Source organism: Triticum aestivum, chromosome 7B (assembly GCF_018294505.1).
Source record: "Triticum aestivum cultivar Chinese Spring chromosome 7B, IWGSC CS RefSeq v2.1, whole genome shotgun sequence".
Classification (NCBI taxonomy): Eukaryota; Viridiplantae; Streptophyta; class Magnoliopsida; order Poales; family Poaceae; genus Triticum; species Triticum aestivum.
This window is the reverse complement of record NC_057813.1, coordinates 315091521-315114529: the sequence shown is the minus strand read 5'-3', so window position 1 is coordinate 315114529 and position 23009 is coordinate 315091521. Positions and strand designations below refer to the sequence as shown.

Genomic DNA, 23009 nt, shown 5'->3' with positions numbered 1-23009 from the left:
AACGGCAACCCAATCCAAGAGGATGGGCCGAGAGACCGAAGATCATCCATCAAGCAGCAAGAGACGCCTTGCCTATGGTGCCACTCTTGCCTTTGCCTACCTTCTTTTGTTTGCCTTTTATTGGCGTTCCTGCCAGGAGGCAAGCAATTGACCTGCCCAAACCAGGTCTAGCAACCTCCACACTGGCAAGCAAGTCACAAACTTCTTTCACGAAGAGAGCATTTGAATTTGGAGTAGGTGCCAACACACTTGGCTCAATGGCCATGCCACTCACAGGCATCACTTGATCGATGGTCGCAGGTGAGGGAAGGGCATCAACATCTAAAACTCTGTGCTCCTTGACGCCCAGAGGTAAGCTAGTCGACGCCTGACACCCAACGGACGTAGGCGAGCGAGAGATTGCAACATCAAAATCAACACACTTCTCGGCATCCATTATCTTGCTAGACTCCAGGGATGATGCTGGCGGTAAAGCAACAATCGAGATCTCGGGCAGGTCTACCTTTAGGTGTTCGACGGATAAAGGCAGAACCGGGCCCCCACATAGTTCTCGAAGCTCACGCATGATCTGTAGTACCAGAGTCACAACCACATCATTGTCCAATCCCTCAGAGGCTGACGACGATGATCTGGCTCTAGCACGAGGGGAGAAACAACCATGAAGCTCAGCTCCCCTCTCGATTCGAAGCTGTCACCAGGCACAACCAAAGGGCGTGACACATGAGCACTCTGCAACACACGCAACGCTAGGGAGAGCTCACGTAGTGCAGCCTCAGCATGCTCCATGAAGCTCTCCATCCGCAACATCCAACCTTGCATGGAGTTAATGACATCACGAATAGGGTGGACCGTCTCCTCGAACCAAAAGAAAGCCATACCAAGCAGCTCAGAATGCAGCAGCTCGGTCTGGCTCTCCAAGGCAAGCCGCAACGGGATATCCGCCGAGGCTACAGAGCTAGCAGGAGTAGCAACGATCGATGCCCAAGAATCACTAGAAAATGTCTTCGAGAGGGGTGAGGCTTCTTTCTGGACCTTGTGAGGAGCTGAAACTTGTTGATGTTCAATGGGAACGCGAGGCAACAACGACACAGTAGGGCTTCACAAGAAGCTGAGGGGACGCCAGACATTGCGGCACTCACGAGCTCGATGACCATTCTCAAGGCACCGAGAACACCTAAAAGGATCTCGACAAACCACTGCACGGTGACCAGAAAGGAGGCATCTGCAACATCTACCCCGAAGCCAAGCAGGGACAGGACGGGGAGCCAATGCAGGGGCTAGTGAGTCCTGGCGCTGCATGTTGCGCCGCGGCAGCACCTCCTGCCAACGTCCGCACAAATCCGCATCACTTGTCATGTCTGGCCGAGTAGCCGGAAGCGGAACTAAGGATTTGGTAGCTGGTGGCGGTCTGCGGGGCCAGCTCGTCGTCATCTTCATCTTCTTCGTTGTCGGTAAGAGAGCTCCACGAAACAGGTCTCTCGGTGCCCAGATCCGGCGAAGTATTGACATGAGTTGAGGACGGCGCCGCTTTCACAAGAGTCGAGGACGCTGTGACAGAGCCAGCAGGTGACATGGATGGCGCTTCAGCAGTCACAGTCGAGGGTGGTGAGGCTTCAGCAGGAGCCAAGGATGGCGTAGCAGCGCCGCTAGGAGTTGGGGACGGCGTGCCCACATCAGCAATTGGGGTTGACGGCACGACGCTGGCAGGAGCAACATCAGCAGAGGCCGGGGACGGGAGACACCCAAGCCGCGGCGGCGGCGGTGGCCCAAGCCCTCCATCCACCAGGCCGGACAATGCAGCGACGCCGGCCGAGGGAGGCCGGGAGACCAACAGAGAGAGCATGCCCGAATTTGCCGCCGGAGATGCTGCCACGAACGACCGCGACGGGAGCCCAGCGCCAACGCGGGACATACGCCAACTAGCAGCCGGGGCAGCCTTGCGGGAGGTAAGAGCAGCCACGGCCATCACGGCGGTAGCAGTCGAGGCGGCCGACGGAGTTGGAGATGACGACGCGGACGTGAGGGCCATGGGCAGCACCGCGAGAGCCTGGAGAGGAGAAGGAGTGCAGCTGAGACAGGACACGGAGAGCAGCCCGGATCTGGTCTCGGCTGTTGAAATGGCGGCCAGAAGAAGGAGATCAAGGCGGAGCCGCCGACTGCGGACGCGGGGTCGCGGGAGCCATGGCTGCACAAACCACAGTAGCTTGGTCTTTTAGTTTGGTCCTCAAAAAAACTAGCGATTCGTAGTAGCACGCTTCGCACTCCGGGCACTCTATCGCGACAAATAATAACATACATAAGCACTCAACTACAAGCATGGGTAAAACTCAAATAAGAGATCTAACCAGAAATTTCAACTGAAGAACTCCGGTTTGAAAAAAGAATCAAATCAAACGGAGCAACGAAACTCAAACTAAGAAAGAAACAAGATCCATTTACTATTCTGGACTAAAGTCAAAATTTAAAGCACCAAAACCTTGTTCAAATTGGTTAAACAGAAAGAGCGCTACGAGACGAAGATCTAGGCGCTTGAATCGCCTCAATCGTATAAACGAGCGAAAAGATAAACTAAGACGAAGATGAGGGAAGAAATCACGATCGAAAATAATCATGGAAAAACCCTGGAAAATAAAACGCGACGAACAGGCTAACGAATGAACGTTCGCTGTCTGCGGCTAACGGATGAACAACGTTTGTTAAAGCAAACGTCCGGACAAACATCCGCTCTATAACTAAACCATAAAAAATACGAACCGATCTAAAAAAATAAACCTAGGGTTTCTAAAAAAACCAAACAGTTTTTCTAAGAAAACCGGCGACGGTGGCGGCTATAACTCTGGCAAGGTCGGCGGCAGCAGGTGGCGGCTCCTCCAGCAGTGGGGCGATCGGTGGTGGCAGCAGCTCCTCTGGCGGCGGGGCGGTCAGTGGCGGTGGAGGCTCCTCCGGCGGTGGTCGGCGGCGGCGGGCGAGGCGACCAGGTGGCGGCGGCGTCGCGGGGCGGCGCAGATCAGTGGTGGCGACGGCGGATCGGGGCGGCGGCGCCAGGGTTCGGGCGGGGTGGCGGGACGGGCTGGCGGCGGGGTCGGGCCGCGGCCTTTAAAGGGCCGGTCGGGTACATTGTCTAGGTCGGACACGGCCCAGTAAGGTGGTAACTTTTTTTAAAAAATAATCCCGACGCAGAAAAACTAATAAAAGAAATACTAAACGGACTCCAAAAATCCTGAAATAAATTTTCGCGGTCCTCTAATAATATTGCGGACAAAGTGAACATTTATTTGGGCCTCTAATGCAATTTTGAAAAACACATTTTTCCCTAATTCAAATAAAATAGCAACAAAACTCCGAATAAAATTACTTATTCATTTTAATATTTTTCCTCCAATATTTCTTTATTTTGGAGAAGCCATTTTATCCCCTCTCTTTTATTTTCATATAAGAAATATTTGAAGAGAAAATAATTAAAACCAAATGATCCTCTTTTCAAAATTTGAGAAAACTCAAATATGAAAATAACGAAATCCCCAACTCTCTCCATGGGTCCTTGAGTTGTGTAGAATTTCTAGGAACAACCAAAATGCAATAAAATATGATATGCAATGATGATCTAATGTATAACAATCCAAATTGAAAATTTGGGATGTTATAATTCTACAACTTTCATATACTTTTGGCAACTTTTTATATTATTTTTTGGACTAACATATTGATCCAGTGCCCAGTGCCAGTTCCTGTTTATTGCATGTTTTATGTTTTGCAAAAAACCCATATGAAATGGAGTCCAAACGGGATAAAAACGGACGGAAAATATTTTTGGCATATTTGTGGTACTTGGGAAGAAGAATCAATGCGAGACGGTGCCCGAGGGGGCCACGAGGCAGGGGGCACGCCTCGGGGGGGGGGGGGGGGGGGGCAGGCGTGCCCCTGACCCTCGTGGGCACCCCGTAAGGCGGTTGCTGCTCTTCTTTGGCCGCAAGAAAGCTAATTTTCAGAGAAAACTCTGGGCGAAAGTTTCAATCCAATCGGAGTTACGGATCTCCGGATATAAGAAACAGTGAAAGGGAAGAATCTGAGAACGCACAAACAGAGAGAGACAGAGAGATAGATCCAATCTCGGAGGGACTCTTGCCCCTCCATGCCATGGGAGCCAAGGACCAGATGGGAAACCCTTCTCCCATATAGGGAGAAGGTCGAGGAAGAATAAGAAGAAGGGGGACTCCCCCCTTGCTTCTGGTGGCGCCGGAACACCGCCGGGGGCCATCGTCATCACCACGATCTACACCAACACCGCCATCATCTTCACCAACATCTCCATCACCTTCCCCCATCTATATTCAGCGGTCCACTCTCCCGCAACCCGTTGTACCCTCTACTTGAACATGGTGCTTTATGCTTCATATTATTATCCAATGATGTGTTGCCATCCTATGATGTCTGAGTAGATTTTCGTTGTCCTATCGATGATTGGTGGATTGCTATGATTGGTTTAATTTGCTTGTGCTTATGTTGTTGTCATATTTTGCCCTCCGTGTCACGCAAGTGTGAGGGATTCCCGCTGTAGGGTGTTGCAATACGTTTATGATTCGCTTATAGTGGGTTGCTTGAGTGACAGAAGCATAAACCCGAGTAAGGGGGTTGTGGCGTATGGGATAAAGGGGACTTGATGCTTTAATGCTATGGTTGGGTTTTACCTTAATGATCTTTAGTAGTTGCAGATGCTTGCTAGAGTTCCAATCATAAGTGCATATGATCCAAGAAGAGAAAGTATGTTAGCTTTTGCCTCTCCCACATAAAACTTGCTATTGGTCTAGTAAAGTAGTCAATTGCTTAAGGACAATTTCACAACTCCTACCACCACTTTTCCACACTCACTATATTTACTTTATTGCTTCTTTATCTAAACAGCCCCTAGTTTATTTTTACGCGCTCTTTATTATCTTGCAAACTTATCCTATCACACCTACAAAGTACTTCTAGTTTCATACTTGTTCTAGGTAAAGTGAACGTCAAGCGTGCGTAGAGTTGTATCGGTGGTCGATAGAACTTGAGGGAATATTTGTTCCACCTTTAGCTCCTCGTTGGGTTCGACGCTCTTACTTATCGAAAGAGGCTACAATTGATTCCCTATACTTGTGGGTTATCACTTGCCAGCTAAAGAATAGGTTGGAATAAGAAATTGACTCAACAAAAATAAAATTAACAAGAAAGTAAAAGATAAGCCCTACGTAGAGGGAAGCATGGATTTGCATAGGTGCCAGAGCTCAAAGCTTAAAAGAGAGATGAATATAATTTTGAGAAACATGCATTTCCTGTCAACGTCACGATCGAGAGTTCTCAATATCTTCCATGCTAAACACATTGTCGGCAGTTCCCAAGTGGAAAGGTAAAGTTTATGCCCCCTCAACCATTCAAACGCAAGCCATGGATAGCCGAATCCTCGGGTGCCCTCCACACAATCAACTTTTTGGGGGAGTTTGTTTCATTTTTTTTAATTTTGATTACAGGACTAGGCATCCCAAGTACCAGCCTCTATCGTGCAATGACAAGTGAATAAACACTCATCATGTGAATAACCCTGTTAGCATGGAAGATACTGACCACCCCTGTGGCTCCATGAGCGATACAGACACACAAAACATATGTTTATTTGAATTATTTGAGGTAGCACATGCAAATTTACTTGGAACAGTAGGGTAATATGATATATAGGTAGGTATGGTGGATACTCATGGAAGAAACTTGGCTCAAGGATTTTGGACGCACAAGCAGTATTCCCTCTTAGTACAAAATTTTTGGCTAGCAAAATATTCTAAACAAGCACCACATGTTGGAGGATCTATAACAATATAAATTCGATGCAAATATACCCAAACATAACTCGTTACGATGTCTTTCTTGTCCAACTTCAACTAATTTGCTCAAGTTTGAAAATAATTAATGGGTATTCACAATCATAAAATATGTCCAAGATAATATAATTGTATGTGAAATTTCGCTTCCATATACTAATCATTCATAAATTGCTTGCATGACCAATATTGTGATTGTCAAACTTCAATAAAGTTTACTTTCTAAACCCAATGTGAAACTACTACTAGGCATGATACAAGTATACAAAGCACATATAATTTCAACTTTATGATATTCTATTCATCCAACAATTTACTCTTAGGATATAAGTGAAGCACAAGAGTAAATGACAAACTACTCCAAAAAGATATAAGTGAAGATCATATGAGTAGTTAAATAATTAAGTACCTATGTGAGGAATCTCTCTAAAATAACTTTCAAATCTAAGTATTTTATTAAAACAACAAATAAAATAAAATGACACTCCAAGAATAGCACATCTCATGCGAAGAAGCAAAAACTTAGGCTCAACTTATAATTGTTAATGAAGAAAGGTGGGATGCCTATCGGGCATCCCCAAGCTTGGATGCTTGAGACTTCTTGGAATATTAAATTGGGATGCCGAATACCCTAGCTTAAGGTTTTGTGTCTCCTTAATTCCTCTCATATCACGGTTTCTCTAAATCTCAAAAACTTCATCTACACAAAACTCAATAAGAACTCGTGAGATAAGTTAGTATAAATCAATGCAAAACCTTATCATTCTCTACTGTAACAAATTACTGCAATTATTATTTAACATTGTATTATAAATGCCTCTTCATATTTAATACTCATGTCCTTAAATAGAATCATTAAACAAGCAAACATATGCAAACACAATAGCAATCTGTCTAAACAGAATAGTCTATAAAGGATAAAGAAAGATTCATACTTCTTTAACTCCAAAAATTCTTAAAAATTACCACGATGTAGAAAATTAATCATAACTTACTGTGTAAAAGTTTAATTTTTTTATCATGCTCTGAATATTCAAGAATATTCAAGACATAACAGAAAACTTTCTGTTTTAAAGCAACAACATATAGACTTGCAAATTGAGCATGGTGAAGGTTATTCTTGGCACTTCTATTGAAATAAAAGATACAAAACAACATCAAGAAAATCACAACAAATGAAAATGACACTCCAAGCAAAACACATATCATGCGATGAATAAAAATATAGCTCCAAGTGTGGTTACCGATAATGTTGAAGACTAAAGAGGGGATGCCTTTTGGGGCATCCCCAAGCTTAGTTTCTTTGGTCTTCCTTGAATGTTACCTTAGGGTTCCTGGGGCAGCCAAAGCTTAGGGTCTTGCCACTCCTTATTCTCCATACCAATATCCCACCCAAAGCTTGAAAACTTCAATCATACAAAACTTAACAGAACTTCGTGAGATAGGTTACTATGATAAAGAGAAAATCATTCACTTTGGTACTGTCAAGACAAGATTCATAATTTTTCTCAATAATTCCTACAGTACCCTATCATTTATACAATTTATATTGACCAATATAAACCATAAAAACTAGAAAAGAAGCAAACTATGCATTGAAAATAGAATCTGTCAGAAATAGAATAGTTTGTAATGATCTGAACAACAACCATACTTCTATAACTCCACAAATTCTAAAAACTTAGGACTACGTAGGAAGTTTGTACATCAATCATGTGTAAAAATTTCAGAATTTTTCAGTGCTCCGGTGATTTTAAACAATTCTGTTACTTGAGGCAAAAGTTTTTCTTTTTGGATAGAGTAAAGACAAGTATCATCCACACTATCCCAAAGGCTTTACTTGTTACTTTATTGAAACAAAAGCTATAAAACATTATTACTATAGTATCCTAATCATGTTAACACACAAAAACAGTAGGGGTAAATATTGGGTTGTCTCCCAACAAGTTCTTTTCTTTAATGCCTTTTTAGCTAGGCATGATGATTTCAATGATGCTCACATAAAAGATAAAAATTGAAACATAAAGAGAGCAACATGGATAACATGGAAAGCACATTTATGCCTAACCCACTTCCTATTCATAGGGTTTTTCGTAACACCCTGGATTTTGCCCTTTTGTTTTTCTGATGATTTTCTTGTATTTCTTGATTTGAATTGTTTTTATCTGCTATGTGGTTCTGAAACTTAGGAAGACCATGTCTTCATAGGTTTTATAGTGGCTTGTCATCCTCATCATCATCCCAAGATCATGTCATCTTCATCCTTGACCTAATACAATATTCTATTTCTAGGGAATATTCATTTCTATTAACGGAATAACCCTTTAGACTCTAGGTTGTGAGCAAACTACCTTTCTGCCTCTCCATAAATCCCCAAATAATTCTCATAAATTCTTTGGGTCGTATCTTGCTTAAATATGGCAAAAAAGATTTCATTGCCATGTCCAAAAATCATCCACCAATAATTCCCTAGAATATCATGATACTTACTTGTTCCCTAAGCAACCAAATCTTGAGGACGAGATTTCTTTAAGGGGGAAGGTTCGTAACACCTTGGATTTTTCCCTTTTCTTTTTCTGATGATTTTCTTGGATTTCTTGATTCGAATTGTTTTATTGTGGCTATGTGGTTCTGAAACTTGGGAATATCATGTCTTCCTAGGTTTTATAGTGGCTTGTCATCCTCATCATCATCCCAAGATCATGTCATCTTCGTCCTTGACCTAATCCAATATTGCTTTCTAGGGAATATTCCATTCTATAAAAGGAATAACCCTTTAAACTCTAGGTTGTGAAGCAACCTACCTTTTTGCCTCTCCATAAATTCCCAAATAATTCTCATAAATTGTTTGGGTCCTATCTTGCTCAAATATGGCAAAATATTTCATTGCCATGTTCAAAAATCATCCACCAATAATTCTTTTCCTGTCCTTCCCTAAATGGAACTTTGCAAAGCAAGTGCTATTTTTCTTTGTTTGTTTGCCTCCAAGATTTTTGGACATCATTTCAAGTCCATATCCTGGCCTCATGCAAATTTTCAACCACATTTGCCTAGTAATTGTTTTTTAGCTAATTTCCAAAGTTTCCATCCCAAACGAAACTTTTTGAAGGAAGTATATTCTAGGCATGTCCAAATGAGATGAAACTTTGCCAAATACTTCATTTGACCAAATCATGTCTCTCTACCAAATTTGAGCTCATGTAACCCTTCCATATGAGCCCGACTCCAAATCTTGGTTTCTGGTCAGATTTTCACTTTGCCAAGCACCCATATTTTATATTGCTTCATTTAAGCTGAACATTTTCCAGGACATTCTCTTACCCATATCAACTCCCTCCACCATGTTTTGACTCAATTCATCAAACCATTTGCGCTATGCAATGTTTCCAAATTTCTATGTAGGGAGATGCTTTATGAAGCAAGTGCTATTTTGGCAAGTCCAAATGACATGAAACTTTTTGGGCATCTTCATATATTCAAATCATTGGGCCATGCCCATTTCCAGCTCATTTCATGCACTTAAGTGAGTGCTGCTTCTTCATCTCCATTTCTGGCCATTATGTCACTTTCTACAACAAGTACCCTCTAAACCTCTCCTCTTGAGCTGATTTTTGGCCATCACCATCATCTTAGTATGTGATCATCACCAGGAAAATCCCTTCCTTCGTTCGCAAGCTGGTGTCCCCACTGCACAACACAAACACTTTGTTGTTGGTCTGCTTTGGGGCCATTTGCAATTCTCTTCTTTGCCCCTGGACCGAATTTTTTCTTCATTTGGACTAAGGGCAATATGGACTATTTACTACACATGGTCGGCTTGGCCAGACTGCACCGTGTGCGCCAGTTCACGTGATGACTGTGTGGCCGGCATGCACTATCTCGCACTCTGGCGAGTGGAGCCGCATGTCTCGGCCATTTCCTCCATCTTCTCGAGCGTTGATCGTGTCCAGTAGTTCCCACGTGAGCCTCTGCATCGTCCCGTGCCAGGGCCCCCTCCTGTTTCGCCGTCGTCGAGCGCTGGCAGCTGCGCCCGTGCCGTGTCCAACCACTGTCATCGAGTAGAGCGCAGCTCGAGCTCACCCGTGATGCTCCCGAACCTTCCCCTAGCCTATATAAGGCGTGCCCGACTTCCTCCACAGCTCACCCACTCCTCCCTCGCCTCATTTGCGCACCGGAGTTCCTCAATCTCGCCATTCTTCTTGGACCACCGTAGCCCTCGCCGGAGTTCATCTTGCTTCCCGCCGTCCTAGCCACTCCCTCCCCGTTCCGCCACCTCCACCCTCTTCCCCTTGTCCCTGAGGACCGCCCCACCCCCTCTCCCTCCCCGGGAACGTCCCGCATCACCGGAGAGCCCCACCATTGCCCGCCTCCTGTCATCCTCCTGTCGCCATCGCTCACCATTGTACCAGGCCACCCCGGCGCCGGCTGACCTCGGGAACGGGTGCGGTATGGCGCGGCGAACCCGCCGGTGCGCTCGGCCGGGCTGGAGCTGGCCTGAGCCGGCCGGCCGCCTCGTCGGTCTTCCCACCCCTGCCCTCCTCTGCCTCGTGCGAGGACGGAGGGAGGAAGAAGATAACGACGTCGTTCAGCCCCTCCCCTGCCCCTGGGCCCACGCGCTAGTATCACACCCCTCCATCGCACGTGGTAAGTGGAAACGTCTTCTGGCGAGTCCGTTTTCATTTGAGGAAAGCATATTCCGTTCCTTCTTTGGCAAAAATGTGTTTTCTCCTTTGGAAAACATATTTTTCTCTACTGTAGCCAAGAATGCGCTTTCTCTGCTCAGAAAGCACATTTCCTAATATGTGCCTCTGCCTTATCCACTCAGGGACCCGTTGGTGATCAAAATATTCATAGATTCGTCCCTCCTGTTCATCACCTCGTATCTCCGCGGCCGTAACTCTGATCGAGGTGAAACCAACACCCACTTCTTCGTCTCGTTAAGATTTTTCCGTTGGTACATTTTTCACTATGTGGTCCCACAGTGAAAATGACCATTTTGCCCTTGCATCTAAGCAGCCCCCTTCGAGAGAGAAGAACATCCAGCCTTTCATTCCACGGTTTCTCCGCACTTCTCCCCGGAGTCTCCGTCACCCCCAGGCAAGCCAAAACAACCACTTGAATGATAGACATGCAGTAGCCATGGTTTCTACTTGAATATTTAATAAAAGTTTGCCCGTTATCTACCTGCCTGTTTGCTACTACTGTCGTTGTTTCGGTTATGCTCATGTATTCATGTTCACCTTCATGCTATGTTTCGATGCATCTTGTTATCTTGTACCTCTTGCTAGTATTATTGTTACATGTCATGCTTGGTAGTAGTACATGCTGGTAGTAGTGATGTTCCTTCTGGTGCATGCTTATAGTCTGTTATCTAGTACCATCGCAGGGCATGTTCCTTTGCATCTAGTTGGTTACATGCTTACTTGGTAGCATTCTTGTATGTTCTTGCTTGGTATTTATTGTTTTTGATGCTAGTGGTCATGCTATGCTCATGTGTATTGTTATACTTATGCTCGTCAGTATGCCATGCTCGTTTGGTTAAATGCTTCATTGTTGATCTGCTTGATGATTATGTTGCACATCCATGCTTATGTTGATATCATGCTCATGCATTATAGTTGCATCATGTTATGGCTTGGCATACTGCATTCAAGTTTAACTGGATAATAATGAACTTGAACAACTGTTGGCTAGAAAAATAGAGAAGGCTGGGATTCGATCCAGGGCCTCCTCGGTGGAGGTGCACAACGACGACCAGCTGGGCTGAGATGTGAAGCTTACTCTGGTGAACTCAGTGATTTCCTCTCTTGCAATCTATGTGATGTGTTCCATCAGGCTGCTGCCGAAAATACTAGATCACCTGGATAAACTAAGGCGGTATTGCCTTTGGGCAAAGAACACTGACGATGGATTGAAAGCTGTCTCCCTGGCAGCCTGGGAGTTAGTTTGCAGGCCCAAGCACAAGGGAGGGCTCGGGTGCTTGACTTGAGGATCCAAAACCAGGGCCTACTGCTCAAACAGCTGCACAAATTTTATAACCGCATGGACATTCCATGGGTTAATCTTGTTTGGGACACCTACTATGAAGGCTCGATCCCGCATGCTTCTACTCCATGTGGATCGTTCTGGTGGAAGACGTACTGAATCTGGCACCAACATACAGAGCAATCACTTCAGTTGAGCTTGGGGATGGGAGTTCAACACTGTTCTAGAAGGATGCCTGGCATGATGATATACTTGCTGATAGTCATCCCCGTCTCTTCTCCTTCGCTAAGCACGAAGACATCTCTGTCAAGTCACTCCTGACATCGTCTACGCTTGGCCAAAATTTCCATCTGCCACTTTCGATGCAAGCTAGAGAAGAGCTCGATGACTTACAAACATCCCTGGCTTCGGTGGAGCCCACGGAGGTTAACGATGCCTGGCGGCTGATTTGGGGTGCGGAGGAGCTCGCCTCCAGCAAATACTATCTGCACTGTTTTCGGGACATGGAAGCGGACGATGCGTTCACGTGGATCTGGAAATCTAATTGCACCAACAAATGGAAGGTTTTTGCATGGCTACTTCTTGCGGATAGGCTGAACACTCGGGGACTGCTCAAGAGGAAGCAGATGAAGCTAAGGGATGACAACTATGCGTGCCTTCTGTGTCACAATCCTCCAGAGGAAACGGTTGAACATCTATTCTTTCACTGTGAATTTAGTCAAACATGTTGGGGGAAGTTGGGGATCACGTGGCCTCTCCATGGCAACCGGGTGCAACTTTTGCATGCAGCTAAAGGCACGTGGGGCAGACCAATGTTCATGGATGTCTTCATCATCGCCTCCTGGACCATTTGGAAGGAACGTAACAATAAACTGTTCAGAAGTGTGGCGCCGACCGTCGAGGGGTGGACCCAGAGATTCAAAATGGACTTTGGCATGATGAGACACATGACCAATCAGGCCTTGGTGCCTTTCATTGACCAAGTGGTTGACCTGATCTAGCTGCATAAACCTTGTACCTTTGTTGTATAGGGATACCCTGCCTCCTCTTGCCCCTATGTAATTTCTATTCCTTGTAACTTTGTGTCTTGAAATGTAATACAAAAGTCAGTGGGGGGCTGCCCTCACTGTCCCAAGTTCTAAACAAAAACTATTGGCTGAGTCATGGTGCCACCAAGTCGAGATGACCAGTGCAGCCACATTTGCCTTTATGGGAAGGCCCTAATGAGGTCTATTGTCATGCCTCTCGCCGGTGCCTCCAACGAGGGAAGGTTATGGGCGCATGCTACCCTGATCAGGTAGGCGGACATAAGCCTGGTGTCCTGAGTTGTTTCCGTGCTTTATCCCTGTTTGGGACTGTTTATGTTTTGCCACTGTAGTGGCCATTGGATGTCACGGGTTGACATCGGGGCCACCCAGGATTTAGCCCAAAGGGGAGTTGGTCAGAGTGGACAAGAGAGTGTGATGGCAATAGATCGGTTGTGTTGGAGTGTCATTGGTCCACCCGAATGGGAGAACGAGGCCATGGATTCTGTGGTGTTGGTACAGTGTGCTAACATCTGCAGAATGTGTGTTTAATCTGTTGATAGCCGCGCTCGCGGATATGGGCCCAATTTGTAGTTGGTCACATTATGAGCCAACTATAATAGTAACTTGTTTAATAATAATCCCGTTCTGGTGATGAGAAAGAGGTTGGTTGTGATCAAGAGAGGATCACGAAGGTATCATGGATACCGATGTTGGTTGATCTTTATGTGATCACGAGATGATCACGATGGTATCATGGATACCGAGGTTGGTAAGTTGATGCATGCTATGGTTACGAGGTAACCGCCGAGCTAGAGTAAGTTGGTGCATGATAATGTTAGTCAGTTGCATGTTAGTATCATCATGTTGATATGCTCATGCTATGCTTATTCTAGTCGTATCATGTTCAGTTTGTGCATGCCATGTTATCCTAATAGTATCATGCTCATGATTGATTTAACCTGCTAATGTCATGGTGTTGTTTATCTTGACTACTTTTGGTTATTGTGAGCTTGCTTGTTTGGTGTGGTTCCTGTGTTCCTGATCTAGGATAAACGTTCCAGCCAGAGTCCCTGTGGATTGGAGTCCATCATCATCATTCATCATTCCGCTCCCAGTAGTTGTTCCGCTGCCTCGAGTTGTTATGCTGCTTGAATAGAGCAACTATGGTTGGCGTAGCGTCGCTATGCCGATGTTATTCATTGTAATATCAGAGACCTTGTATTCGTATTCATGTTGTAATAGAGAGCTTGTTTGTTCTATTCTAAGAAGTGTCATATTCCAGAAGACTTCACCTCGATCTCTGGGCTGGAATATGGGGCGTTCTGGTTTCTCTGAGCCAGGGTGCCACAGGGCTTGCTATCAGAGCAGATCTGGCTATAGAGCGTCCTTGCTCGCTGGAACGTTAGAAAATGGTAGTATCTGGTTTGGTTGTTTCCCTTGTTTGCTGCATTTGGTTGTTGCGTTTGTTTGCTGCATATAGTCTTATTCGGTTACCCCTAACCCCTGTTCCGTGCGTAGATGGTGGTCAGCTTCCATGAGTCCAGTGCCCTTCCCAGAGCTCCCGGTCCTTTTCCTGTTGTGTTCAATCCCACTCCTGCACCTCTCAGCTTTGCCACTCTCCTTGGCGATATGTGGCATAGCATTTATCCCCTCGGAGATCCACCTCATTATCAAGTATTCCAGTTTTCTGCTAGAGGAAGAATCCTGGAGTATGTTGCTCATGTCCATCTACCAACCCCGATTCCTGTTGGTAAGCGCACCAATAGTTTTCGTGGTGGTTACGGTGCTACTCCCGAGTGTGCCATTCAGCTTGCCGCAATGGCAGGAATCACCACTCTTCGTCAACAAGAGAGCCTGGTGCAAGAAAACTGCGCTTATCTGTACTATCCCACCAACGACAAGAATCCTAAGCGGATCAAGTTTCCGTCGTTCAACCCTCAAGATGACCCAGCTATCTCCACCATGTCGCGTTACATGACGGCCGAGCGTCTTCTTATTTCCGAGTTAGTTCGAGGTGCCATATGAGCTAGGAGCTATCTTGGTGCCACCCTACCTCAGTTTCCACCAGCTTCTCCAACCCCTCCGCCTCGTCCATCTGGAGTTTCAGAGTCAGCAGTTCCACTCTCTACTCCTTTAGTTTCTTTGTCAGTCCCCAAGTGTTTTCTCAAGCGTAAGGCGTAGTCCTTCGTGTAGTGCATGTGCATCTGTTGTAGTACCATTATTGGGGATATGACTATTGGGTATGACCCGCTCAGGAAGAGCCGAGTCATGCCATTGACGACTCAATAATAAAGATGGCGGGTCATGAAGCAAGCCTATTGAAGGCCCAAGACACCGAGGCGGCTTGAGGCCCAAAAGGATGAACCGTCATATGTTTAACTTGTACTATAAGGCAAGCTTAGCTAGTCTCCGAGCCGGACACGTTCTGTATGAGCCGGCCGGGACTCTGTAAGCCGCCGGGCATCAACCTGTGTATATAAAGGGGTGACCCGGTGGCGGGTTAGGGCAAGAAAACAATATATCGAGAACTAGGTCAACCGTATTCGCTCCCTGCTGATCGAAACCCAAGCAATACAACCTAAAGTAGGAGTAGGCTTTTACCTCATTGAGAGGGTCTGAACCTGGGTAAAACCTCTTTGTTTCCTTTGTCCCATTCAATCCTTCAAGCTAACCTAGCGGCAATGGCTCCACACCTAAGTCCTCTTCTAGGGCATCTACCGTGTTAAGTCCACCACAGTTGGCGCCCGCTGTGGGGCCAGCGCATGGTGGTTTCGAGTTCTTGAAGGGCAACTTCACAGGGATCAAGGGATACGCCATGGGTCGGATGACTAAGAGTCGCCGCGGCAAGCTCTACATCGACGACGTGGGTTGGGGCCCTGAGGCCGGCTCAATTGAGTACGGGTACCGGGTCCCCTTTGGCGGGATTCATGTGTTCATCGGCAAGTTCAGCGAGTCGGAAGCTGAGCCGGACACCTGCACCGACATCGTCGAGACGGCTCAGCGCATGCAACCCACCAAGTTTCAAGCCGCCCCGAAGTGTGTCTTTGTTGGTTTTACTCAAGGAGTGGCTTTTTAGGGAGGATCTGTGTCCGGTGGAGAGACGGTCGTCTAGTCAGGCGATGAGTCCTCAACCGGCGAGACCAATTTCATGTACCAAGTGCAATATGATAGGCTTGGGGGCTGTTCCGATGGCGACAGTATTCCAGACTCCCATGAGCCACCCAACCGGGCAACTATGGTTGGCGTAGCGTCGCTGTGCCGATGTTATTCATTGTAATATCAGAGACCTTGTATTCGTATTCATGTTGTAATAGAGAGCTTGTTTGTTCTATTCTAAGAAGTGTCATATTCCATAAGACTTCACCTCGATCTCTGGGCTGGAATATGGGGCGTTCTGGTTTCTCTGAGCCAGGGTGCCGCAGGGCTTGGTATCAGAGCAGGTGTGGATATAGGGCATCCTTGCTCGCTGGAACGTTAGAAAATGGTAGTATCTGGTTTGGTTGTTGCCCTCGTTTGTTGCATTTGGTTGTTGCGTTTGTTTGCTGCATATAGTCTTATTCGGTTACCCCTAACTCCTGTTTCGTGCGTAGATGGTGGTCAGCTTCCATGAGTCCAGTGCCCTTCCCAGAGCTCTCGGTCCTTTTCCTGTTGCGTTCAATCCCACTCCTGCACCTCTCAGCATTTCCACTCTCCTTGGCGATATGTGGCATAGCATTTATCCCCACCGAGGTCCACCTCATTATCAAGTATTCCAGTTTTCTGCCAGAGGAAGAATCCTGGAGTATGTTGCTCATGTCCATATGCCAGCCCCGATTCCTGTTGGTAAGCGCACCTACAGTTTCCGTGGTGGTTACGGTGCTACTCCCGAGCGTGCCATTCAGCTTGCCACAATGGCAGGAATCACCAGTCTTCGTCAACAAGAGAGCCTGGTGCAAGAAAACTGCGCTTATCTGTACTATCCCACCAACGACAAGAATCCTAAGCGGATCAAGTTTCCGTCGTTCAACCCTCAAGATGACCCAGCTATCTCCACCATGTCGCGTTACATGACGGCCGAGCGTCTTCTTATTTCCGAGTTAGTTCGAGGTGCCATATGAGCTAGGAGCTATCTTGGTGCCACCCTACCTCAGTTTCCACCAGCTTCTCCAACCCCTCCGCCTCGTCCATCTGGAGTTTCAGAGTCAGCAGTTCCACTCTCTACTCCTTTAGTTTCTTTGTCAGTCCCCAAGTGTTTTCTCAAGCGTAAGGTGTAGTCCTTCGTGTAGTGCATGTGCATCTGTTGTAGTACCATTATTGGGGATATGACTATTGGGTATGACCCGCTCAGGAAGAGCCGAGTCATGCCATTGACGACTCAATAATAAAGATGGCGGGTCATGAAGCAAGCCTATTGAAGGCCCAAGACACCGAGGCGGCTTGAGGCCCAAAAGGATGAACCGTCATATGTTTAACTTGTACTATAAGGCAAGCTTAGCTAGTCTCCGAGCCGGACACGTTCTGTATGAGCCGGCCGGGACTCTGTAAGCCGCCGGGCATCAACCTGTGTATATAAAGGGGTGACCCGGTGGCGGGTTAGGGCAAGAAAACAATATATCGAGAACTAGGTCAACCGTATTCGCTCCCTGCTGATCGAAACCCAAGCAATACAACCTAAAGTAGGAGTAGGCTTTTACCTCATTGAGAGGGGCTGAACCTGGGTAAAAACTCTTTGTTTCCTTTGTCCCGTTTAAGCCTTCAAGCTAACCTAGTAGCAATGGCTCCACACCTAAGTCCTCTTGCTAGGGCATCTGCCGTGTTAAGTCCACCACAGTTGGCGCCCATCGTGGGGCCAGCGCACGGTGGTTTCGAGTTCTTGAAGGGGAACTTCGTAGGGGTCAAGGGATACGCCGTGGGTCGGATGACTAAGAGTTGCCGTGGCAAGCTCTACATCGACGACGTGGGTTGGGGCCCTGAGGCCGGCTCAATTGAGTACGGGTACCGGGTCCCCTTCGGCGAGATTCATGTCTTCATCAGCAAGATCAGCGAGTCGGAAGCTGAGCCGGACACCTGCACCGACATCATCGAGACGGCTCAGCGCGTGCAACCCACCAAGTTTCAAGCCGCCCCGAAGTGTGTCTTTGTTGGTTTTACTAAAGGAGTGGCTTTTTAGGGAGGATCTGTGTCCGGTGGAGAGACAGCCGTCTACTCAGGCGATGAGTCCTCAACCGGCAAGACCAATTTCATGTACCAAGTGCAAGATGATAGGCTTGGGGGATGTTCCGATGACGACAGTATTCCTGACTCCTATGAGCCACCCAACCGGGTCGCGATCTTCATGGCCGGTATGCAGCCGGTGCAAAATTCTTCAACTGCGACAACAATGATCTCTAGTTCAGCAACTGCTACGGTAGCCGAGGCAGGGGCGCTGTGCCCCTGCCGGCTCAGGTTTTATCTGAACTGTTGGAGGCTCTGGCAATGTTGCTGAAGGTGGAGGTAACCTCGACAAATCAAGCGCAACATAATGTGGACATTGCGAAGTTATGTGATGAGATAGATCAAGCTAAGGAGGATCTTAACATTGGGAACACCCGAATGGCGATAGAGCAAGCCACCTTAGAGAGGGAAGCAGAGCGGACTCAAGCAGAAAATTTTCGCTTGACGTTGGACCGGAATGCATCAAACGCTGCTTTTAAGAGAAGGAATATGAGTCATTTGCCTCCAGTGTATGATGCAAGAAACCTTTGCAATATGCCTGGGGTGGGAACCAGTAACCTACCCATTGTGGATCGGGCCATTGATGCACCTGCTGCTGGAGCACCAGTTCGGCCACGTACTGCAGACCCCCCATGTTTGAACTTGACTCCTCCTCAGCATGTTCTGATGCCTCCGGGTCATTATTTTAACCCTCTGGTTAATATAATAGATGCGGCTACCCGATTGGCAGCTCTCCCAGTTCAAGACGAGTCACCAGCTGCGATGGAAATACGGCGAGCCGGAGAACTTCTTCAGACGGCAGTGGCTCAACAGGCAGCTTATTCATACAGTCGTGAGTGGATTCACTCAACCCCGCGTCCAAGCCGGAGTTATAGCAGGCACATTGATTCGCCGGCTGTATCAAGCAGTGAGTGGCACCACAACCAGCCTTGTAGGCCTGACCTGCTACGCGGTGGTAATGATGCTCAGGATTTGGTGGACGAGGGCACAGCGCGGCGTGAGGCTGAGTTGGCGGCTCAACAACTATCTTCGGTTTACGCGTCGGCGTCACCGGAGGCAGGTGTGACCTCCAGAACCCTTTGCCATGTTTAGTGCCGACTTTACGTAATGAGTGCTTGCCTAAGGACTTCAAGGGCCCTTGCAAGGTGCCTAATTACATGGCGGATCAACCACCAGAAGCTTGGATTGAGAGTTATGAGATGGCAATGGAGATGCTGGATGTTAGCGATGCTGCATGTCCTAAGTACTTCACCATGATGTTGGACGGGCCGGCGCGTACTTGGCTAAAAGGATTGCCCGCTAACTCCATAAGATCATGGGCTGAGCTGAAGGCGTGTTTTATTGAAAATTTTAAAGACACATGCAAGCATCCTATGTCGATTCTGGACTTAGATTCTTGTGTCCAGGTTGAAGGCGAGTCAACAACCAATTGGGTATGCCGGATCTCGGTCGTTATCCATTCATCAGATAGTATCAACGTCGGTTTAGCCGTCCTGATGCTGAAGAAGAATTACCGTTTTCTTCCTCATAAACAGAAGCTGGGGCGGCTTAAGTGCAACTGCAATGACATGGGGGAGCTCATGGTAGCTCTTGTCAAGTATGCCCATCTGATAGTATTAAAGACCTTGAGTCTGACAAGGAGAAAGCTAGCAAAGAGAAAATAGTGGCAATGCAAAGGCACGACATAATGCGACGAGTCAAGGTGGCAATGGTAAGCGCAAGGCCGACGGCGGTTTAGACTTTGTGGCTAACACCAATGCGCAGAACAATAATCAGCATCTTAAGGGGAGAACAGCAGCACCCCAGTTTGGAGGGCCAAAGTTCAACCTTGAGGCCATGATGAATCATCCTTGCCCAAAGCACGACACCTAAGAGAAGCCGACAAGTCATCTGTGGAAGGATTGCTTTATCATGAGGGAGTATAGAAACTCTAATTATTACCAAAATAATCATGGCCCGCACGGCGACTCGGGATCGAGCTCTCACGGGCCTGGATTTGGAGGTGGCGGTTCAAACTCTGGCTTTCAGGGCCAAGGCAATCAAGGTGGCTTTAATCAGCAATCTGGTCAGGGGAATCAGCCACAGCAGTCATGTTATCAGAGCAATCCAAAGCAGCTATATAGTGGTCAATATCATGTGTTTACCACGAGTTTGTGCAAACAAGATCAGAAAATCCATAAGCAGGCGGTGAACTCAGTTGAGCTGGCGATACCTTGATATTTGAAGTGGTTTGAGTAGCCTATCATATGGAGCCGTGAAGATCACCCGCCCCGGGTTGACAATCCAGTTCAATTGGCATTGGTGGTTATCGGTGTGAAATCCGGCATATCTCATAGTAGGGGTCCTAAGCTAGGCGTGTTGGAGCGATGGTAACATGGACACATGGTTTTACCCAGGTTCAGGCTCTCTCGAAGAGATAATACCCTACATCATGCTTTTGACTGTATTGATATGGGTATAGTACAAGGTACATGTATCTACCACGAGATTGTTCTAATGAATATTAGATGATCTATTGACTAGCCCAGCCTCGGTTTATATAACTCACCGGAGGCCTATGGTTTGGAGGAGAGTCCTTGGCTTGAGCGCCAAGTTTTGTGGAGTCTTCCTTGTATGCGGCATGGGCTGCCTAAAGTGGCCCATTAGTGAATCGCCATGGGGGGTCCTCGGCCCGATCCAACTAGTCGGGAGACGACGTGGTGAGTAACCCCTAGTCTAGGACACCATCAGTAGCCCCCTGAACCGGTCTTCAAGTTGGGGATGATCCTTCGATTCTTTCGAACTATTCTTCATCTTCGGTCGTCGGTCTTGAAAACTGGTCCAACAAATCTTCTCATCTTTGATCTTGAGGATCGCCGAAGTGAATCTAAAGAGTTTACACATCGGGTATCCGAGGAGCCCCTTTATGTTTTTGGCCTTCATCAATGCCTTGTTATTTTCACGTCACACCTCGGGTTTGAAGTTATTCCCGTGTGGCGGTGGCCTCTTGCGGCCGAGCTCCAACGCCGTACTGCATCCGAGCTCCAACGCCGGACTATATCCAAGCTCCAACGTCGGACTGTATCCGAGTTCCAACACCGTACTGTATCCGAGCTCCGATGCTGGACTGTATCCGAGGTGTCATAGATCCCCTTGGTTCGAAAAAGTCGAAGGAATTCAGCCAAGCTTAATGCCAGAAATGCCCTCTATGGAGCTATCCACTTGTATCCGACCTTTATGCCGGACTGCATCCAAGGTGATGCACTACCTCAAGCGTGGGCTGATTTTTTGCAATTTAATTACGATTGGTGCAATTTATTTGCTGACGAGATGTATAGCCAGTAGCCCTCAAGGTGTGAGTCGGTCTAAAACCCGAGATGCACCTGGAGGAAAAATAAATAAAACCGCAGATCCCAGTAGCCCCCGAGCATTAGGTCGATTCGCGAGATCGGCCTGAGGATCAATTCCTAGCTCAGCAACATACTTAGGAATAGAAACGCCATGTAATATATTAGAGGAAATAGTGATCGGCGGACGGTCCCTTGAGATAAGATTTTGAGAACTCACCGTAATATATTAGCTTGATGCCAGATAAGTCCCAGATGGTACCTATTGTTGTCCGAAGACGCATTTTCCCATAGCTCGGTCAAGCTGAACACTAAGCACTATAGGTTCCTTTCTTTGGGTTGTCATGCTGACCATGATCATGAAACCTCACCTCCGGTCAATGTGGGAGAAAAATATTGAGGATTTAGTTCAGGGAAAGTTCCCAAACTCTATGGTCTCATGAACCAAAATTTTCACTTCCGTCATTGCCGATCAATTATATCCTGTAAGATGGATAGCTTTCGGCTTCACCTAGTCCGAGGTACTAACCCGGATGACCCGGTAGTAACAATCAAAGAGGTGCTCCCTTTACCACCTAGCCGAACAATCGGGAGCGTAGGGTTAAGCACTTGAGCCAGGCAACCCAGCTTGGCCAAAATCTTAAGTCAAATTTGATGCATATTTATGGCTTTATAATGATGATTACGGAAGGTAGCGCTTGTATACTAAAAGCAAATGCTGATGATATGTTTATTTTGACTCCGTTGCGACCGTTTATCATTTGAAAGTTGCCCATTGTTGGCTTCGCCCCCTTTGTATATGCTATGCAGGGTGTTTCTGCAATAACAAAACAACCCTTAGCCGATGTCTCGGTTCCCGAAGGCGGTTGTGTTAGCGGAAACAAGGCAATCAGATATGCGGGCTTTATAACTTTCAATTAGTCATAAGAGCTTAAACTTGGGAGGCCAGTTACTAGGCAGCCAATGTCAAGCTGTAAACACTTCGGCCAATGTTATGAACATTCCGTCATTTAACACAGGGTGACCTCTATCGATCTTATAGTTTAGCACAGTCATCAGATCGCTGACCAGTTTGCGCTTATTGTGACAGTCAGTTTTCGGCTTTGTCCACTTAGGCGCTGTAACCATGCGAGCTGGAAGCACAATCATAGTGGTTCTCCCTTCACACACCTAGCCGAACAAAGCGGAACGTAGGAGGCAAGCACAGGAGCCGGGCAACCCAACTATTGACTAAAGACACAATTCAAAATTGATGCATAAAAAGCAGTGCCCGAGAACGCTTTGCCGAGGACTCTATGGGGTAACTTGGTTTTGGTGGGTTCGGCTATAGTCTCAGCCCCCGTTAATATTGCCAATGCTTTAAAGGAGTCTGGCGTTGCACTGCTCGGGAACTAGTCCCGGTGTGGCATGTGTTTTGTTAACGCTGAGGTGTAGTTCGGCAGGAAAGATGCCGAGCTGTGGGTCGAAAAAGATCTCCCGAGCTGAATTATTATGCAAGGCACCTCGGTCATGAGGATGTCACGCCTCCTAATAGAAAAACACACAAATAGCTTGAAAGTACCGTAAGGTTGAAAGCCAAAAGAAAAAAACGTATGTAAAAACTGGATGTCTGAACTAGATCAAGTTTTTTG

The 23009-nt window shown here is 46.8% G+C and overlaps 1 long non-coding RNA gene across 2 annotated transcripts; it reads left to right on the top strand.

Annotated features, from left to right (window-relative positions):
- The first annotated feature begins 9845 nt into the window (after nt 1-9845).
- On the top strand, nt 9846-12980 carry LOC123155613 (uncharacterized). 2 transcript variants are annotated; one of them, XR_006477529.1, is made up of 3 exons: nt 9846-10490; nt 10672-10754; nt 10863-12980. It is a non-coding gene; the product is annotated as an uncharacterized lncRNA (long non-coding RNA). The 2 variants fall into 2 exon arrangements; XR_006477530.1 differs by having other exon boundaries at nt 10672-12980.
- Nucleotides 12981-23009: the final 10029 nt, after the last annotated feature.